This window comes from Arachis duranensis, chromosome 1 (assembly GCF_000817695.3).
Source record: "Arachis duranensis cultivar V14167 chromosome 1, aradu.V14167.gnm2.J7QH, whole genome shotgun sequence".
Classification (NCBI taxonomy): Eukaryota; Viridiplantae; Streptophyta; class Magnoliopsida; order Fabales; family Fabaceae; genus Arachis; species Arachis duranensis.
Window position 1 is genome coordinate 85,616,654 of NC_029772.3, and position 6,156 is coordinate 85,622,809.

General features: G+C 40.7%; 1 non-coding gene across 1 annotated transcript; it reads right to left on the bottom strand.

Annotated features, from left to right (window-relative positions):
• Nucleotides 1-363: 363 nt before the first annotated feature.
• Nucleotides 364-471, bottom strand: LOC127742717 (small nucleolar RNA R71). Its single transcript, XR_008004094.1, has one exon. It is a non-coding gene; the product is annotated as a small nucleolar RNA R71 (small nucleolar RNA).
• Between the last annotated feature and the right edge of the window lie 5,685 nt (nt 472-6,156).

Sequence of the window (6,156 nt, forward strand, 5' to 3'; positions counted from 1 at the left end):
GGCTCCTACATTAATCCCAATCCTGGGAATTGTGGGAGCAGCATTCAAAAGCCAACCATCCATGCCAATAACTTCGAAGGAATTGTGGGAGCAGCATTCATCACTCTCGACCTAAACAATTGTTTATTCAGAGGATGTGCTCAAGAAGACCCTAATCAGCATCTCACTACATTCCTAAGGATCAGTGATACAATTAAATCTAATGGTGTTCACCCTGACACCTATAGATTACTACTGTTTCCATTTTCTCTGAGGGATAAAGCATCCAAATGGCTAGAATCATTTCCCAAAGAAAGCTTGACAACCTGGGAAGATGTGGTAAATAAATTCTTAGCAAGGTTCTACCCTCCTCAAAGAGTGAATAGACTGAGAACTGAGGTGCAGACATTCAGACAGTAGGATGGTGAAACCTTATATGAAGCCTGGGAAAGATTCAAAGATTTGACAAGGAAATGCCCCGCTGATATGTTTAATGAGTTGGTGCAACTTCATATCTTTTATGAAGGGCTTTCTTATGAATCAAAGAAAGCTGTAGACCACTCATCTGGAGCCTCCTTAACAAGAAGAAGACTATTGAAGAATCCATTGATGTTATAAAAATAGTGGCTGACAATGAGTATTTCTATGCTTCAGACAGAAGCAACAACAGGGGAGTCATGGAATATGGATGCAATCCTAGCCCAAAATAAGATGATCACTAAGCAACTAGCTAATTTGAACGCCCAGGATGCTACAACTCTGGCGTTAAACGCCCAGAATGGTGCCCATTGTAGAGTTTAACGCCCAGAAAAGTATCTTTACTGGCGTTAAACGCCCAGAATGGTTCCCATTCTGGCGTTTAACACCCAAAATGCCTCTTACTGGCGTTTTTTAGCCAGTGAGCTCCTTTTCTCTGCTTTGTGCTCTCAATCCTTCTGTAACTCTATGACCTTCTTTGCTAATAACTGGGTTGCCTCCTAGAAAGTGCTTCTTTATTGTATTTAGCTGGACTTTTACTGAGCTTTAGTCTAGTCTCAGTTTTGAGCATTCTTGCTCAGCATTGGTTTCAAGATAATGTTTGACTCTCTGTCTATTAACAATGAACTTTTTGTTAGAGTCAATATCCTAAAGCTCTACATATCCATATGGTGGCACACTTGTGATCATATATGGTCCCGTCCATTGGGATTTTAATTTCCCAGGGAACAATCTGAGCCTAGAGTTAAACAGCAGAAGCTTCTGTCCTGGCTCAATGACTCTGGATGACAGTTTCTTGTCATGCCACCTTTTTGCTTTCTCTTTGTAAATTTTTGCATTTTCGAAAGCATTGAGTCTGAATTCCTCTAGCTCATTCAACTTGAGCAATCTTTTCTCCCAGCTAACTTGGCATCAAGGTTTAGGAATCTGATTGCCCAGTAGGCATTGTGTTCCAGTTCCACTAGCAGATGACAGGCTTTTCCATACACAAGCTGGTATGGAGAGGTCCCTATAGGAGTTTTGAATGCAGTTCTGTATGCCCATAGAGCATCATCCAGACTCCTTGCCCAATCCATTCTACGGGTACTTACAGTCCGTTCCAAGATTCATTTTAGTTCTCTATTTGTGACTTTAGCCTTCCCATTTGTTTGTGAATGATATGGAGTTGCCACTTTGTGGTTAGTTCCATATCAGATAAGAGCAGAGTCAAGATGTTTATTGTAGAAATGAGTTCCTCCATCATTGATTAGTATTCTGGGGACACCAAATCTACTAAAGATATATTTCTGGAGGAACTTCGGCACTGTCTTAGTATCATTAGTGGGTGTGGAAATTGCATCTACCCATTTAGATACATAATCTACTGCCACCAGAATGTAAGTGTTTGAGTATGATGGTGGAAAAAGCCCCATGAAATCAATACCACATACATCAAACAACTCAATTTGTAAGATCTCTTGCTGAGGTATGGCATAACCATGAGGCAAATTACCAGCTCTCTGGAACTGTCACAGTTACGTACAAACTCTCGGGAGTCTCTATAGAGTGTAGGCCAGTAGAAGCCACATTGGAGGACTTTTATGGCTGTTCGCTCACCTCTGAAATGCCCTCCATATTGTGATCTATGGCAATCCCTTAGGATATTCTGTGCTTCTTCTCTAGGCACGCATCTGCGGATCATTCCGTCTGCACATCTCTTAAAGAGATATGGTTCATCCCACAAGTAGTACTTTGCATCATAAATTAATTTTTTCGTTTGCTGTCTACTGTACTCTTTTGGTATAAATCTTACAGTCTTATAGTTTGCAATGTCTGTAAACCATGATATTTCCTGAATGGCAAAGACTTGCTCATCCAGAAAGGTTTCAGAGATCTCAGTCAGGGGAAGAGACGCCCCTGCTACTGGTTCTATCCGGGACATGTGATCAGCTACTTGGTTCTCTGTCCCTTTTCTGTCTCTTATTTCTTCATCAAACTCTTGCAGAAGCAACACCCATCTTATGAGCCTGGGTTTTGAATCCTGCTTTGTGAGTAGATATTTGAGAGTAGCATGGCCAATGTACACAATCACTTTTGATCCTACTAAATAGGATCTAAACTTGTCAATGGCATAAACCACTGCAAGCAGCTCTTTTTCTGTTGTTGTGTAATTCTTCTATGCATCATTTAGAACACGGCTGACATAGTAAATGACGTGCAGAAGCTTGTTATGACTTTGTCCTAATACTGCACCAATAGCATGGTCACTGGCATCACACATTAATTCAAATGCTAATGTCCAGTCTGGCGAAGAAATGAGAGGTGCTATGACCAACTTAGCCTTTAGTGTCTCAAAGGCCTGCACACACTCTGTGTCAAAGACAAATAGTGTATCAGCAGCTAGCAGACTACTTAGAGGTTTTGCGATTTTTGAAAAATCCTTTATAAACCTCTTGTAGAATCCTGTATGTCCCAGAAAGCTTCTGATTGCCTTAACATTGGTGGGTGGTGGTAATTTTTCAATTACCTCTACCTTAGCTTGATCCACCTCTATTCCTTTGTTCAAAGTTTTATGCCCAAGGAAAATTCCATCAGTCACCATAAAGTGACATTTTTCCTAGTTTAAAACCAGGTTAGTCTCTTGGCACCTTTTCAGAACAAGTGCTAGATGATCAAGACAGGAGCTGAATGAGTCTCCAAATACTGAGAAGTCATCCATGAAGACTGGTGCAAGGAATTGTGATCATCAACAATGGTGCCAAAGACTTGGTAGCGCTCTCAAACGTGAATCACACTTTGTCACAACTCCACACAACTAACCAGCAAGTGCACTGGGTCGTCCAAGTAATACCTTACGTGAGTAAGGGTCGATCCCACGGAGATTGTTGGTATGAAGCAAGCTATGGTCATCTTGTAAATCTCAGTTAGGCGGATTTAAATGGTTATAATGGTTTTCAAAAATAATAATAAATAAAGCATAAAATAGATGAAAGAGATACTTATGTAAATCACTGGTGGGGATTTCAGATAAGTGTATAGAGATGCTTTGTCCCTGTTGGATCTCTGCTTTCCTACTGCCTTCCTTCAATCCTTCATATTCCTTTCCATGGAAAGCTGTATGTAGGGCATCACCATTGTCAATGGCTACATCCCATCCTCTCAGTGAAAATGGTCCAAATGCTCTGTCACAGCATGGCTAATCATCTGTCGGTTCTTGATCATGTCGGAATAGAATCCATTGATTCTTTTATGTCTGTCACCACGCCCAACAATCGCAAGTTTGAAGCTCGTCATAGTCATTCAATCCTTGAATCCTACTCGGAATACCACAGACAAGGTTTAGACTTTCTAGATTCTCAAGAATGGCCGCCAAAGGGTTCTTGCTTATACCACGAAGATTCTGATCAAAGAATCCAAGAGATATTCATTTGTTTTGAGGTAGAACGAAAGTGGTTGTCAATCACGCATTCATAAGAACGGATGATGATGAGTGTCACGGATCATCACATCCATCAGGTTAAAAGGCAGCGAATATCTTAGAATAAGAATAAGCATGAATTGAATAGAAAACAGTAGTAATTTGTATTAAAACTCGAGGTACAGCAGAGCTCCACACCTTAATCTATGGTGTGTAGAAACTCCACCGTTGAAAATACATAAGTGATGGTCCAGGCATGGCCGAATGGCCAGCCCCCATGAATGATCAAAAGACCGAATGGTCAAAAGACTAGACAGTCAAAAGATATATAGTACAATAGTAAAAAGTTCTATTTATACTAAACTAGCTACTAGGGTTTACATAAATAAGTCTAAGTGCAGAAATTTACTTCCGGGGCCCACTTTGGTGTGTGCTTGGGCTGAGCTTAAGCTTTAAATATGCAGAGGCTTCTCTTGGAGTTAACTGCCAAGTTGTAATATGTTTTTGGCATTTAACTCTGGTTTGTGACGTGTTTCTGGCGTTTTACTCCAGAATGCATCATGGAACTGGCGTTGAACGCCAGTTTGCGTCATCTAAACTCAAACAAAGTATGGACTATTATATATTTCTGGAAAGCTCTAGATGTTTACTTTCCAACGCCATTGAAAGCACACCAATTGGAGTTCTGTAGCTCTAGAAAATCCATTTCGAGTGCAGGGAGGTCAGAATCCAACAGCATCAGTAGTCATTTGTCAGCCTGAATCAGATTTTCGCTCAGGTCCCTCAATTTCAGCCAAAAAATACTTGAAATCATAGAATAACACACAAACTCATAGTAAAATCCTGAAATGTGAATTTAGCATGAAAACTAATGAAAACATCCCTAAAAGTAGCTAGATCCTACTAAAAACTACCTAAGAATAATGCCAAAAAGCGTATAAATTATCCGCTCATCAAAGATTTCCAGAAATTTTTCTACCATATCAGAGAATATAGAGAGCATGCATCTCTAAAAGGTTGCATGTGCATTGCACACACCAAATGGCATCCTTCTGTAGGCAAATACTCTAGACGGACATGTGAATGCTGTTTTCTCTTGATCCTTAGGATCTACTGCAATTTGGTTATAGCCTGAATAGCCATCCAAAAAGCAGTAATAGTCATGACCTGCTAGTCTTTCGAGCATCTGTTCTATGAATGGTAAAGGAAAATGATCATTTCTGGTGGCTGTGTTGAGCCTTCTGTAGTCAATACACAAACGCCATCCTGTAACTGTTCTTGTAGGAACCAGTTCATTTTTTTCATTATGAATCACTGTCATACCTCCCTTTATTGGGACGACTTGGACAAGGCTCACCCAGGGGCTATTAAAAATAGGATAAATAATCCCAGCCTCTAGTAATTTAGTGACCTCTTTCTACACCACTTTCTTCATTGCCGGATTTAGCTGCCTCTATGATTGAACCACTGGCTTAGCATCAACCTCCAATAGGATCTTGTGCATGTATCTGGCTGGGCTAATGCCCTTAAGATCACTTATGGACCACCCAAGAGTTGTCTTGTGTGTTTTTAGCACCTGAAGTAGTGCTTTCTCTTCCTGTGGTTCTAAGGCAGAGCTTATGATCACAGGAAAAGTTGCATACTCTCCCAGAAATGCATATTTTAGGGATGGCGGTAGTGGTTTGAGCTCGGGTTTAGGAGGCTTATCCTCTTCCTGAGGAGTTTTCAGGGGTTCTTCTATTTTCTCTAGTCCCTCCAAATCTGGCTGAACATCTTTAAATATGTCCTCTAGCTCTGATTCGAGACTCTCAGTCTTATTGACTTCTTCCACCAGGGAGTCAATAATATCAACTCTCATGCAGTCTTTTGATGTGTCTGGATGCTGCATAGCTTTGACAGCATTCAACTTAAACTCATCCTCATTGACTCTCAGGGTCACCTCCCCTTTTTGGACATCAATTAGGGTTCGTCCGGTTGCTAGGAAAGGTCTTCCTAGAATGAGAGTTGCACTCTTATGCTCCTCCATTTCTAGCACTACAAAGTCAGTGGAAAAGGCGAATGGCCCAACCTTGACAATCATGTCCTCAATCACACCTAATGGCATTTTAATAGAGCCATCAGCAAGTTGGAGACATATCCAGGTTGGTTTGACTTAAGAAGTCAAACCAAGCTTTCTGATAGTGGATGCAGGTATTAGGTTGATACTTGCTCCAAGATCACATAAAGCTGTCTTGGTACAAGTACCCTCTAATGTGCATGGTATTATAAAGCTTCCAAGATCTTTAAGCTTCTCTGGTAAGCTC